The following is a 15,916-nucleotide window of genomic DNA, read 5'->3' on the forward strand; positions in this document are numbered from 1 at the left end:
GAGTAAACTTCCTTTCCAGCTTGCTAGCCTACTCCGAATCTTATCCAGGACACCATTGAAAGCTGAACGAGTCACCCTAGAATGGCTAAGGGTAACTCCAAGATACTTGCCCAAGTCCTGGACAAATCTGATAGAGGATACCCCAGTAAAAACCTCTTTCCTTGTTGCAGAGACATTCTTGGAGCAAAGTACTTTAGACTTCTCGACATTAATCTTCATCCCAGATGCTTTGCAAAAAGTCTCTAAAACTAACATCACATTTTGCACTTGTCTCTTTGTAGCTTTACAGAACAGAAGCAAGTCATTCGTAAACATTAAGTGGGATATTCTTGGTCCCCCTCTAGAAATAGCAACCGGCTCCCACAAGTCCAAATCAACCTGATGACTAATAAAGCATGCCAATCGCTCCATACACAACACAAAAAGATAGGGTGACATAGGGTCTCCTTGTCTAAGACCTCGGTTAGGAGTAAAGCCATTCAGACGACTCCCATTCCAAAGAATAGATAAGGAAAAAGCAGTGACACAATTCATAATCAAATTAAGTGTAGGAATAGGAAAACCAAAGCTTTTAAGGGTATGAGCTAAAAACCTCCAGTCAACTCTGTCATAAGCTTTCTCCAGATCAATCTTAAAGGCCAGTGTGCCTTTCTTTGATTTAGTCTTCTTCATAAAGTGGAGGACTTCTTGAGCAATAATGATGTTGTCAGGAGTTTCTCGTTCCGGAATAAATCCTCCTTGAAGAGGGCCAACAATCTCTGCAAGATGAGGACGAAGCCTATTAACAAGGACCTTCGTGATGATCTTGTAAACTACATTGCAGAGACTAATCGGCCTGAAATCTTTCATAGATACCGGTGATTCAACCTTTGGAATGAGAACCAGTAAAGTCTCCAACATTCTCGGATCAAGAGGAACACCACAGAATGCCTGCTTAACCATCTTCCAAACATCAAGACCAATGATCTCCCAATATTCTTTGAAGAAGAAAGCTTGAAACCCATCAGGACCCGGAGCTTTAAAAGAGTTCATGTGAAAAACAGCTGCTTTGACTTCCTCCATAGTAACTGGTGCCGTAAGGTTATTGCAAGCTTCCTCATTTAGAGAAGGAAGAGGCACATCACCAAGGCAACCCAAATCAACATCATCCAAATGACAGAATAAGCTTTTATAGAAAGACTCTGCTTCTTGACTCAGAACTTCTGGATCAGTTTCCCACACTCCAACCTTGAGAAAAAGGCCATGAATCTTATTATGCTTCCTTCGCGCAAGAGTTTGAATATGAAAGAATCTTGTATTCCTATCCCCGAACCTTACCTACTGCTCTCTGGACTTTTGGAACCATAGGAGCTCTTCTTGCACTAGAGTATTATTATAATCATCAAGCAACTGTTGCTCTTTTTGACGCAAATAAATACTATCCACCACTTCTAAATGCTTTTGTAAATAATTAATCTGCTGCTCTAATTCACATTTCTTAACAAAAATGTTACCAAATACCTTCGAGTTAAACTCTAGTGAATTCTTCTGTACTTCCGAAAGCTTGCCATGAATTCCTCTATTACCAGACCACCATGACTGGTTCACAATATCCCTATACCCAGGATGAGTAGCCCAAGCAGCAACAAATCGGAAAGGTCGATTCCCTTTAGGTTGAGGACGACCTTTACAACGCACCAGAATAGGGCAATGATCAGACTGAAGCCTATTTAAAACTTCTGCATAAGCCTCTGGAAAGATAGATAACCAACTACTATTTATACAGACTTGATCAAGCTTTTTTGCCACGTCAACATAATTTTTCACCCTCCTGTACCAAGAAAACCGCCTCCCAATAGTCTTCAGATCAAACAAACCACTATCCCCTAATGAAGTAGCAAACATGTCGGCTCTTTGATGAGAAAATTGACAGCCCTTAGATTCATGAGAAAATTTGACTTCATTAAAATCACCAAGAACAATCCAAGGTCCTTGAAAAACCATGGATTGTACAACAAGATAATCCCAAAGGAGAACCCTTTTATTAAATTGAGGACTGCCATAAATACCACTACACCTCCAAATTAAATTATCAAAGTGAACCTCAACAGTAACACCCTGATCAAAAGCATCAATGAACTTACAACAAATACCCTTCATAGAGGATAGAAACCAAATACCTCCCTTATGCCCCTCTGCTTCTACTATACCAACAGAGTGATACCCCAACCTTTCCCAAAATAATTTTTAAATGCTGAAAAGGGGAGTGAGTTTCAACCACAATAAAGAAAACATGTCTAAATTTCCTAACAAGTTCTTTACAATGCACCCGGGCTAACTTATTAGAAGCACCCCTAATATTCCAAACAATCATATTTAAACTATCCATAAATAATAGGGACAGAATAAATAAGAACATAAACTCTAAACAGAATCACCAACCTCAATAGGTGGTTTGTCCTGCGGTACTGGCACACTCTGATCCTCAATAATTGCCACCTTTGGACATCCTGACACTGCACCTGCCATGCTTCCATCTACTAAGGTTTCCTCCATTGTGCCACCATTTTTATCAACTGGCGAGTTCTGCAAGGAGGAAGGCCGAGGACGCTTCCGTAGAGAGATTCCACGACATGCAGGAGTTCTGCGCGATGGAGATGGCGCAATTTCATGTTTTTCTCGCTTCCCCATCCTAATGCCAATTGATTTGCCTCCATCACCATGCAAATTGTGCCTTGGAACCCTTTTCGAACCAAACTTGTGCTGCTTTCCATATTGGTCCTTCAAACCTGATGACTGGCCCATTGTAAATTTTTCCTTACGCAGCACTTGTTGCCAGCCCTCTCTATCATCCATGCATGCCTCAATAACATGACCATCAGGCACGTGAGGAGCCAATGATTCCATAACTACATCCTTCCCTTTAACAACTCCTAATTTCTCACCCAAATTACGAGGATTCTCACCCAAATCACGAGCTTCTAATTCAGCCTCTTGTTGAATCTCATGATTGTTGTGTGGCACTAATGTCGGAACTTCATTATTTTTTTCATCACCAAAGAAATTTCTGTTTCCTTCCAAGGACTCCTTCTCCATGCACAACGATTTATCATGCCCATACCGTGCACAAGTAGCACAAATCAACTGTAAACTCTCGTACTCCACTTTATAAGTCACACCCTCCACTATAATATGTTTGATTACAGGTAACTCAAGATTAATTTGAACACAAGCTTGGGCATATTTTCCTCTTTCTGCAAGCTTAGTAGCCAAATCTACTTTCACCAGAATTCCTATTGCAGAAGCAATTTGCAGCATTGCTTGTTCCTGGTAGCACCAAATTGGAAGTCCCGAGACTCGAATCCATACCAGCGTTGATCCAAAGGATTTTTCGCATGGCCTAAAATCCACATCCCATGGCTTGACTGCAACATAGTGACCATCTATCAACTACGGGCCACCAAGAATGACTTTCTCACGATCCGCAGCAATATCAAATTTAACAAAAAAATATCCAAACCCCACATCCAACAAATCAAACATCCTTTGATGCGCCATACTATCCGAAGCTTATGCATGAGAGCCGTGTAGCCATAATGCTTATCCAGCACCTTGATCACGATGACTTCCTTATAAGGTTCAGCTAGACAGCTCTTTGCCTCCTTGGTAAAACTGACACTTGGTGGACGAGAATCACCCTGCTTATCTGTCACCGTCGCGATACCATCCCCACCCTACTAATGCAAAGGCCTTAGACTTTTCTGCACCAATGACTTTATCTCTAAAAGAGACATTGGATGGCTTTTCTAACCCCTCTCGAGAAGAACCCTCCTTAACACCGGATACACACCCACCCACGCTCTCCCCCTTATCTCTTCCGATGGCATAGCCATCTTCCTCACCGTGTTTCACCCTCAACCGCTCACCCCCGTTCTCTCCTTCTCTCTTTCTCCTTAATTAGTTTGAATTGTAATTGGGTCCTTTTTTTCTTTTACAGTTTTAGTTCTTCATTTTTATTTTGCATTAATTCGAAAAAAAAAAGGAAGAAGAAGATGGAAACTCACGAAATGGAAAGAAGAAGAACGGCACGCTACAGCTATACATGCACTAGGTTTCATTAACTCTTTTATTAGTAAATATCTATTATCTATTATATCTATTATATATCTCTAATTTTATAATTAAAATATGTCACACATTATTTTTTATAGCAATTAAAATTAATTTTTTTTAAATTAAAAAATTCTCTTCTCTTCCGTACTAATTTACAACCAAAATGTGCCACATATCACTCTCTCATTATAATTAAAATTAAATCTTTTCCTCCAAAATTAAAGAATTCTCCTCTCCTGTTAACTAATTTTATAACCAAAATATGTCATATGTCACTCTCTCATTGTAATTGAAATTAAATCTTTTTCTTCAAAATTGAAGAATTCTTCTTTTCTCTTTACTAATTTTACAACCAAAATGTATTATATGTCACTCCCTCGTTGCAATTGAAATTAAATCTTTCCCTTTAAAATTAAAGAGTTCTCCCCTTCTCCTTCTTTATTTCTTTATTTTTCTCATTCATTCAACCACTCTATCTATTTTATATATCATTATCAACATCAATGACTAATTACTAATTTGACAATCAAAATATGCAACATGACATTCTTTAATTGCATTAAAATTAAAATTAAAATATTAAAATTGAAATTGAAATATACCTATATTACTATCTAATTTAATAATCAAATATATCACATGACATTTTTTGATTAAAATTGAGAGAAAATATTTTTTTTAAATTAATAAACTCGCTTCCTAAATTCTCTCATCTATCTCTCTCTATGTTTCTATTTCTCTCTACTATTTTTACTCTATATATAATTTATATTTTATATTAGTAATTTGACAAATCAAAATATGTTATCCGATATTTTTTTACAATTAAAATAAATTTTTTCTTTCAAAATTAACAAACTCTCGTTCTCATTCTTCATCTTTATCGTTCTCTCTCTCTTCTCTCATTCTCTATTTTTTCTATCTTTCTCTTCTACAGAAAATAAAATTAACAAAATAATATAATTTAAATAAAAAATATTATTATTATTGTTGTTATATACATAGAGAGAAAAAATATTATTTTTAAATAGCAAGTATAAAAATTAATTATTTCTAGTCCAACAGACTTAACAGTTAAGATCTAATTAAATGTAAAAGTATACATGTTAAATTGTTTTAAATTTTAGATAACAAACGTTAAAATTAATTATTAATAAAAAACTAGATTTTTTCATATAAAAATAATAACTAAAAATCTTATTATTGGATTTTTTATCTATAGATACATTAGTTTTCTTAACCAGAGACTTTTGTCAACCTACGACTTTTTTATATAAAAGTAGTTTAATTTTATAAATCTTTTGTGTCATGCATAATCTATACTGTCAGAACAAAGTAGACAGTAGTTTTAAAAAAATTTATATTCCCGTAATGTTATTACGGGTAAAAATACTAGTATATCTCTAATTTTACAACCAAAATGTGCCACATGTCACTTTCTCATTGCAATTGAAATTAAATCTTTTCCTCCAAAACTAAGAAATTCTCCTCTCCTGCTTACTAATTTTACAACCAAAATGTGTCACATATCACTCTCTCATTGTAATTGAAATTAAATCTTTCCCTCCAAAATTAAAGAATTCTTCCCTCCTCCTTACTAATTTTACAACAAAAATGCATCACATGTCACTTTCTCGTTACAATTGGAATCAAATTTTTTCCTCCAAAATTAAAGAATTCTCCTCTCCTCCTTACGAATTTTACAACCAAAATGTGTCACATGTCACTGATAAACTGCTATTTTACGATTTATTTTATATTGAATTGAGTGGATTTTATCCATTATTCTCACACTTATTCATATAAATCGCATGTTTTACACTTTTCTTCCTAATTTTGTGCTATGATTGAAAACATGCTTCTTTGGCCTTAAATTTGCTAACTTTAATCATCTCTTATTACCATCCAATGCCGTGATATGTGTGTTAAGTGATTTCAGGTTTTTCAGGGTAGGAATGGCTTAGAGGATGGAAAAGGAGCATGCAAAAGTGGAGAGAACACAAGAAATTGAAGTTTTAAGAATCTGGTATCCACGCACACGCATGGACGACGCGTACGCGTGACTGGTGCAGCATACAAATGACACGCACGCGTGGATGACGCGTAAGCGTGACTAAGAATTCTTTCAGCGACGCATACGCGTGGCCGACGCGTACGCGTGACGAAGCGTCACGTGCTGCAGATATCAGAATTCGTTGGGGGCGATTTTTGAGCTACTTTGGACCCAGTTTTAGGCTCGAAAATACTGATTAGAGGCTGCAGAGTGGAGCCGAAAGGGGAGAATCAATCATTCATACTTTCATTCACAATCTTGGGTTTTAGATGTCGTTTTTTAGAGAGAGAGAGAGAGAGAGAGAGAGAGAGAGGCTCTCTCCTCTCTCTAGATTTTAGGGTTTTTAGTCTTGTTTCTTCTCAATTTCAGAATTCTACCTTACTTTAATTTAGTTTTCTTCTACTCTTATTTGTTCTAACACTTTAATTATCTACTTCTCTTATTGATTCCTTTATTTTGTTAATTTAGTTTATGAACTCACGTGTTACTCTCAACTTTCATTAATGCAATTTATGTTTCACGTTTCTTATTATTCAATTGCCTTGTTATTGTTGTTTCCTTGCTTTGGTTAGTCTTAGATTTTGCTATGTCTTGTTAGTTTTCTCTGTTTTTATTTTATGCGTTTTAAGTATTTGATAAAATGCTTGGTTGGATTCTAAATTAGATTTTTATGTTCTTAACTTGGATTGATCAATTAGAGACTCTTGAGTTATCAAAATTCTTTTGTTGATTGGTGATTGAGACTTGCTAGTTGGCTTAGGCTTCACTAAATCTAATCTTTGATTAGGACTTGTGAACTTAAGTTGATTTTTCTCACTTGACTTTCCTTCATTATTAGAGGTTAACTAAGTAAAAGCAAAAGGAAATTATCATCACAATTGATGATGATAATGAGGATAGGAATTTCAATTCTCAATCCTTGCTAGGACTTTTCTTAGTTTTTAATTTATTTCCTTGTTATTTACATTATTTGTTTCTTATTACAAAACCCAAAAATATACTTTTCCATAACCAATAGTAACATTCTTCCCTGCAATTTCTTTGAGAGACGACCCGATATTTAATACTTCGGTTAATTTTATTGGTTTGCTTAAGTGACAAATAATTTAAATATTGATTGAGGTTTAGTTGTCGGTTTAGAACTATACTTGCAACGCGATAATTTTTGTGAAAACCTTTACCGACATTTTACCTCCATCAGTCACTCTCTCATTGTAATTGAAATTAAATCTTTCCCTCCAAAATTAAAGAATTCTTCCCTCCTCTTTACTAATTTTACAACCAAAATATGCCATATGTCACTCCCTCGTTGCAATTGAAATAAAATCTTTCCCTTCAAAATTAAAGAGTTCTCCCCTCTTCCTTCTTTATTTCTCTATTTCTCTCATTCCTTCAACAATTCTATCTATTTTATATATCATTATCAACATCAATGACTAATTATCTTATTTTAAATTTTCTTCTTGTCCAATATAGACCATTTAAGATTTCTTACAACACATAAAGAAAAGTGATCCATCCATAAATTATTGGTAATGTGTATGCAAGAGGAAGGAAGGTTAGTTCAGGAACTTGGTAAAAGTTTACTGTTGATAACAAATGAAGATGGTAAGAAGCAAACTCATAAGAAGAAAGAAAAGAATATTACATCTCATCCTATGAAGAAAGAAAGTGTACGGTATTTCTTTGGAAAAAGAAATGACACATGAGAAAGGAGTGTCCAAAATTTAAGGCTTGTCTTGAGAAGAAAGGTACTAACCTTGTTATGTTATTCTTTCAGTCTATTTTAAATTTAATTTTGTTAAAATATGCCATGATACTTGGTGGATTGATTCTGGTGCTGTAATTCATATTTTAAATACCATGTAGGTATCATAAGAAAAAAGAAACCGATAAGAAGTGAATTGAGTATTTATATAAACAATTGGATGCGTTCACATATGGAAGCTGTTGGAACATTTAGACTTGTATTAAGTACTGGTTATATTTTAAATTTAAAATAACTTTTTATATTCCAGATTTCTCTAAGAATTTAATTTCTTTATCTAAACTTGTAAAACAAGAATTATGTATAAAATTTTATGATTTATTGACATTATTAAAAATTTTAATATTATTGGATGTGGTACTTTAATTGGTAATTTATTTAAAATTTATTTAGCCAATAATATTCCATCAGGTTTAATGGTTGTGCATGATAATGTTATGAATAAAACATTTTTCATATTGTGACATCGTAGTTTGGGACACATTTTTATTGGAAGAATGAAAAAATTAGTAAGTAATGAAATTCTTGAGCCTCTAGACTTTACTAATTTTGATACTTGTGTAAATTGCATTAAGAAAAAATAAACCAAAAAATATCAAAAAGGTGCTAAGAAGAGTTCTGACATATTAAAAATAATTCACAGTTTCACACTGGGACCTAGCCTCAACGTGAAGGAGGGGCCAAAAAAATAATTTTACATTTAAAATAAAATAAAATAAAATTTGTAAGGGGGCTAAATATTTTGTATAATTTATAGAAAAAATTTGATGGTTGGGGGGAGGTTATTGCCCCCTTACCATATATGAGGTTCCATCTCTGGATATGTCTTCAAGTGGTCAGAAATACTTTATCTTTTTTATTGATGATTATTCATGATATATGTATCTCTATATGCTTCATAATAAATATGAGGCATTTGACGCTTTTAAAGTTTATAAAGTTGAAGTAGAGAAACAATGCGAAAAGCAAATTAAGATCGTGAGATTAGATACATGTAGAGAATTCTATGGACATATACTGAAAGTGGACAAGCACCTAGTCCATTTGCAAAGTATCTTCATCAAGAGCATGGTATTGTAGTACAATACACCATGCTTGGCACATCAGATCAAAATAGTGTAGCTAAAAGAAGAAATAGGACTTTGTAAATATGGTGAGGAGTATGATTAGCAACTCCAATCTTCCTTTATCCTTGTGGAGTGAAACTTTTAAGACAACTGCGTATATACTAAATAGAGTTCCAACCAAGACAGTTGCTAAAAAACGTCATTTGAACTATGAAAATGTTGAAAACCTAGTTTGAATTATATATACATTTAGAGTTGTCCTGCTGAAGTTCGAATTTACAATCCACAAGAAAGAAGGTTAGACCCAAGGACAATAAATGGCTATTTTATAGGTTATGCAAAAAAATCTAAAGCTTATTGATGAGCGGATAATTTATACGCTTTTTGGCATTGTTTTTAGTATGTTTTTAGTAGGATCTAGTTACTTTTAGGGATGTTTTCATTAGTTTTTATGTTAAATTCACATTTCTGGACTTTACTATGAGTTTGTGTATTTTTTCTGTGATTTCAGGTATTTTCTGGCTGAAATTGAGGGACTTGAGCAAAAATTAGATTCAGAGGTTGAAGAAGGACTGCTGATGCTGTTGGATTCTGACCTCCCTGCACTCAAAGTGGATTTTCTAGAGCTACAGAACTCGAAATGGCACGCTTCCAATTGTGTTGGAAAGTAGACATCCAGGGCTTTTTCCAGCAATATATAATAGTCCATACTTTGGCCAAGAATAGATGACGTAAACTGGCATTCAACACCAGCTTTCTACCCAAATCTGGCGTCCAGCGCCAGAAAAGGAGCCAAAACTAGAGTTAAACGCCCAAACTGGCACAAAAACTGGCGTTCAACTCCAAGAAGAACCTCTACACGTGCAACACTCAGGCTCAGCCCAAACACACACCAAGTGGGCCCAGGAAGTGGATTTATGCATCAATTACCTACTCATGTAAACCCTAGTGACTAGTTTATTATAAATAGGACCTTTTACTATTGTATTAGGCATCTTTTGATCATCTTAGGATCTTAGGATCATCTTTGAACGCATTGTTCTTAGACTTTGGGGGCTGGCCATCTCGGCCATGCCTGGACCTTCACTTATGTATTTTTAACGGTAGAGTTTCTACACTCCATAGATTAAGGTGTGGAGCTCTGCTGTTCCTCAAAGATTAATGCAAAGTACTACTGTTTTCTATTCAATTCTTCTTATTTCGCTTCTAAGATATCCATTCGCACCCAAGAACGTGATGAAGGTGATGATTATGTGTGACGCTCATCACCATTCTCCCCTATGAACACGTGCCTGACAAACACTTCCGTTCTACATGAAATAAGCTAGAATGAATATCTCTTAGATCTCCTAACCGGAATCTTCGTGGCGTAAGCTAGAATGATGGCGGCATTCAAGAGAATCCGGAAGGTCTAAACCTTGTATGTGGTATTCCGAGTAGGATTCAATGATTGAATGACTGTGACAAGCTCCTAACTCGCGATTGCAGGGCGTTAATGACAGACGCAAAAGGATAGTAAATCCTATTCCAGCATGATCGAGAACCGACAGATGAATAGCCGTGCCGTGACAGGGTGCGTGAGCATATTATTCACTGAGAGGATAAGATGAAGCCATTGGCAAGGGTGATGCCTCCAGACGATTAGCCGTGCCGTGACAGGGCATTGGATCATTTTCCCGAGAGATGACCGAAAGTAGCCATTGACAGTGGTGATGTATCACATAAAGCCAGCCATGGAAAGGAGTAAGACTGACTGGATGAAGATAGCAGGAAAGCAGAGGTTCAGAGGAACGAAAGCATCTCCATTCGCTTATCTGAAATTCCTACCAATGAATTACATAAGTATCTCTATCCCTATTTTATTATATAATATTCGAAAACACCATTATCACTTTATATCCGCCTGACTGAGATTTGCAAGGTGACCATAGCTTGCTTCATACCAACAATCTCCGTGGGATTCGACCCTTACTCACGTAAGGTATTACTTGGACGACCCAGTGCACTTGCTGGTTAGTTGTATCGAAGTTGTGAACCATGGTATTGGCACCATGTTCTTGGCGCCACTGCTAGGGAAAGAAAGAGCCATGAATTTTACATCATTAAAGTGTAATCACGATTACGCGTACCAAGTTGCTCACATTGCCAGGGATTGTTCGAGCCTGGACATCACAATTTCGTGCACCAAGTTTTTGGCGCCGTTGCCGGGGACTTAATTGTTCCTGTTTGGCGCTAAGAATCGTCTGAGATCCCAATCCCGGCAACAACACCAAGTTTTTGGCGCCGTTGCCGGGGATTGTTTGAGTTTGGACAACTAACGGTTCATCTTGTTGCTCAGATTAGGTAATTTTCTTTTTATTTTATTTTTCAAAACTTTTTCAAAAATCTTTCAAAATTTTCTCTTTTGTTTTCGAAAAAAAAAAATGTTTTCAAAAATATATTTTTCTTCAGAATTTTTAACAATGAATTCTAGTGTTTCATGATGATTTGTTGAAGCCTGGCTGGCTGTAAGCCATGTCTAATTTTTGGACTGGGGTTTCAACATACCATCACAAATGAAGAGATTCTCACACACTTAGTTGCTCTATACATGAAAAGTATCCATATCTGCTGAAGCTTGGCTGGCCATTGGCCATGTCTAGTGTTTTGGACTGGAGCTTTCTTTGAAAGCTTGGCTGGCTAGTGAGCCATGTCTAATTCCTGGACTGAAGCTTTAGACTAAGAATGCAAGATTCATGGAGTTCATATTAAAAATTTTGGAATCCTTATTTTTCTTTTTCAATTAATTTTTCGAAAAATCCAAAAAAAAAATTAAAAAAATCATAAAAATCAAAAATATTTTTCTGTTTCTTGTTTGAGTCTTGAGTCATATCATAAGTTTGGTGTCAATTGCATATGCATCTTGCATTTTTCGAAAATTCATGCATTCATAGTGTTCTTCATGATCTTCAAGTTGTTCTTGGTAAGTCTTCTTGTTTGATCTTGATGTTTTCATGTTTTGTGTCTTTTCTTGTTTTACATGTGATTTTTCGTTTCTTAGAGTCTAAACATGAAAGATTTCTAAGTTTGGTGTCTTACATGTTTTCTTTGCATCAAAAATTTTTCAGAAATATGTTCTTGATGTTCATCTTGACATTCAAAGTGTTCTTGGTGTTCATCTTGACATTCATATCATTCATACATGCATTCATTGTTTTGATTCAAAATTTTCATGCATTGAGTCTTTTTGTTGTTTTTCTCCCTCATCATAAAAATTCAAAAATAAAAAAAAAATATCTTTCCCTTTTTCTCTCATCAAATTCGAAAATTTGAGTTGACTTTTTCAAAAATTTTTAAAATCAAGTTGTTTCTTATGAGTCAAATCAAATTTTCAATTTGAAAATCTTATCTTTTTCAAAATCTTTTTCAAAAATCAAATCTTTTTCAAAATTCTTAGTTATTTTCGAAAATTCCAAAAATATTTTTCAAAAATCTTTTTCTTATTTTTATATCAAATTTTCGAAAATAACATAATCAATTAATGTTTTGATTCAAAAATTTGAAGTTTGTTACTTACTTGTTAAGAAAGATTCAAACTTTAAGTTTTAGAATCATATCTTGTGATTTCTTATGAATCAAGTCATTAATTGAGATTTTAAAAATTCAAATCTTTTTCAAAATTAGTTTCTAAAATATCTTCTTATCTTATCTTTTTCAAAAATATCTTTTCAAAATATCTTTTCTAACTTCCTAACTTCTTATCTTTTCAAAAATTGTTTCAACTAACTAACTAACTTTTTGTTTGTTTCTTAACTTTTTCAAAACTACCTAACTAACTCTCTCTCTCTAATTTTCGAAAATATCTTCCCTCTTTTTCAAAAATTTCTTTTTAATTAACTAATTATTCTTATTTTTTATTTTTGATTTTAAAAATTTTCGAAAATTACTAACATTTTTCAAAAACCATTTTCGAAAATCACTAAATCTTTTTCAAAAAAAATTATTTTCGAAAATTCTCCCTCTCCCATCTCATTCTATTTATTCATTCATATCCTAACATCTCATCTCACATATCTAGCCTCCTCACAGTTGTGTTTCTTCCATTATATTACATTCTTTGTCTCCCCCTCTTCTTCTACTCACACAGGGATCCCTATACTGTGGTATAAAGGATCTCTATTATTATTATTATTATTTTTCTGTGCCCTCTTCTTTGTCATATGAGCAGGAGCAAGGATATGAACATTCTTGTGGAAGCAGATCCAGAACCTGAAAGGACTCTGAAGAAAAAATTAAGAGAAGCTAAAATACAACAATCCAGAGATAACCTTTCAGGAATTTTCGAACAGGAAGAGGAGATGGCAGCCGAAAATAATAATAATGTAAGGAAGATGCTTGGTGACTTTACTGCACCTAATTCCAATTTACATGGAAGAAGCATCTCCATTCCTGCCATTGGAGCAAACAACTTTGAGCTGAAACCTCAATTAGTTTCTCTGATGCAGCAGAACTGCAAGTTTCATGGACTTCCATCTGAAGATCCTTTTCAGTTCTTAACTGAATTCTGGCAGATATGTGATACTGTTAAGACTAATGGAGTAGATCCCGAAGTCTACAGGCTCATGCTTTTCCCTTTTGCTGTAAGAGACAGAGCTAGATTATGGTTGGATTCTCAATCCAAAGACAGCCTGAACTCTTGGGATAAGCTGGTCACGGCTTTCTTAGCCAAGTACTTTCCTCCTCAAAAGCTGAGCAAGCTTAGAGCTGATGTTCAAACCTTCAGACAAAAAGAAGGTGAATCCCTCTATGAAGCTTGGGAAAGATACAAACAGTTGACCAAAAAGTGTCCTTCTGACATGCTTTCAGAATAGACCATCCTGGATATATTCTATGATGGTTTATCTGAGCTATCAAAGATGTCATTGGATACTTTTGCAAGTGGATCCATTCACCTAAAGAAAACGGCTGCAGAAGCTCAAGAACTCATTGACATGGTTGCTAATAACCAGTTCATGTACACTTCTGAAAGGAATCCTGTGAGTAATGGGACGCCTATGAAGAAGGGAGTTCTTGAGGTTGATACTCTGAATGCCATATTGGCTCAGAATAAAATATTGACTCAGCAAGTCAATATGATCTCTCAGAGTCTACATGGAATGCAAGCTGCATCCAACAGTACTCAAGAGGCATCTTCTGAAGAAGAAGCTTATGATCCTGAGAACCCTGCAATAGTAGAGGTAAATTATTTAGGTGAACCTTATGGAAACACCTATAACTCATCATGGAAAAATCATCCAAATTTCTCATGGAAGGATCAAAAGCCTCAACAAGGCTTTAATAATGGTGGAAGAAACAGGTTTAACAATAATAAACCTTTTCCATCATCCACTCAGCAACAGACAGAGAACTCTAAACAAAATGCTTCTAATTTAGCAAATCTAGTCTCTGATCTATCTAAGGCCACTGTAAGTTTCATGAATGAAACAAGGTCTTCCATTAGAAATCTGGAAGCACAAGTGGGCCAGCTGAGTAAAAGGATCACTGAAATCCCTCCTAGTACTCTCCCAAGCAATACAGAAGAGAACCCAAAAGGAGAGTGCAAGGCCATTGACATAAGCACCATGGCCGAACCTGTAAGGGAAGGAGAGGACGTGAATCCCAAGGAGGAAGACCTCCTGGGACGTCCAGTGATCAATAAGGAGCTTCCCTCTGAGGAATCAAAGGACTCTGAGACTCATCTAGAGACCATAGAGATTCCATTGAACCTCCTTATGCCCTTCATGAGCTCTGATGAGTATTCCTCTTCTGAAGAGAATGAGGATGTTACTGAAGAGCAAACTGCCAAGTTTCTTGGTGCAATCATGAAGCTGAATGCCAAATTATTTGGCATTGATACTTGGGAAGTTGAACCTCCCTTGTTCATCAATGAACTAAGTGATCTGGATCAACTGACATTGCCTCAGAAGAGACAGGATCCTGGAAAGTTCATAATACCCTGCACCATAGGCACCATGATCTTTAAGGCTCTGTGTGACCTTGGTTCAGGAATAAACCTCATGCCCCTCTCTGTAATAGAGAAACTGGGAATCTATGGGGTGCAAGCTGCTAAAATCTCATTAGAGATGGCAGACAGTTCAAGAAAACAGGCTTATGGACAAGTAGAGGACGTGTTAGTAAAGGTTGAAGGCCTTTACATCCCTACTGATTTCATAGTCCTGGATACTGGAAAGGAAGAGGATGAATCCATCATCCTAGGAAGACCTTTCCTGGCCACAGTAAGAGCTGTGATTGATGTTGACAGAGGTGAAATAGTCCTTCAATGGAATGAGTACTCCCTTGTGTTTAAAACTCAAGAATCTCCCTCTGCAACCATGGAGAGGAAGCAGAAAAAGCTTCTCTCAAAGCAGAGTCAACCAGAGCCCCCACAGTCAAACTCTAAGTTTGGTGTTGGAAGGCCACAACCAAACTCTAAGTTTGGTGTTGAACTCCCATATCCAAACTCTAAGTTTGGTGTTGGAGAGTCTCAACAAAGCTCTGCACATCTGTGAGGCTCCATGAGAGCCCACTGTCAAGCTATTGACATTAAAGAAGCGCTTGTTGGGAGGCAACCAATTTGTATTTATCTAACTCTATTTTTTCTTAGTTATATGTCTTTGTAAGTTCATGATCATGTGGAGTCACAAAATAAATATAAAAATTGAAAACGGAATCAAAAACAGCAGAAGAAAAATCACACCCTGGAGGAGCATCTGTCTGGCGTTCAGCGCCAGAACAGAGCATGGTTCTGGCGCTGAACGCCCAAAATGGGCAGCTTCTGGGCGCTGAACGCCAGAACAGGCATGGTTCTGGCGTTCAACGCCAGAAATGGCACACAAATGGGCGTTGAACGCCCAAAATGGCCACCAACCTGGCGATGAACGCCCAGAGTTGGGTACAAAGGCATTTTTACATGCCTAA

At 35.8% G+C, this 15,916-nt stretch overlaps 1 non-coding gene across 1 annotated transcript; it reads right to left on the minus strand.

Moving 5' to 3' along the window:
- Positions 1 to 13,713: 13,713 nt before the first annotated feature.
- LOC148578290 (small nucleolar RNA R71) lies at positions 13,714 to 13,821 on the minus strand. Its single transcript, XR_015903622.1, has one exon. It is a non-coding gene; the product is annotated as a small nucleolar RNA R71 (small nucleolar RNA).
- Positions 13,822 to 15,916: the final 2,095 nt, after the last annotated feature.

Source organism: Arachis ipaensis, chromosome B1 (genome assembly GCF_059453495.1).
Source record: "Arachis ipaensis isolate K30076 ecotype BB chromosome B1, ASM5945349v1, whole genome shotgun sequence".
NCBI classification, from domain to species: Eukaryota; Viridiplantae; Streptophyta; class Magnoliopsida; order Fabales; family Fabaceae; genus Arachis; species Arachis ipaensis.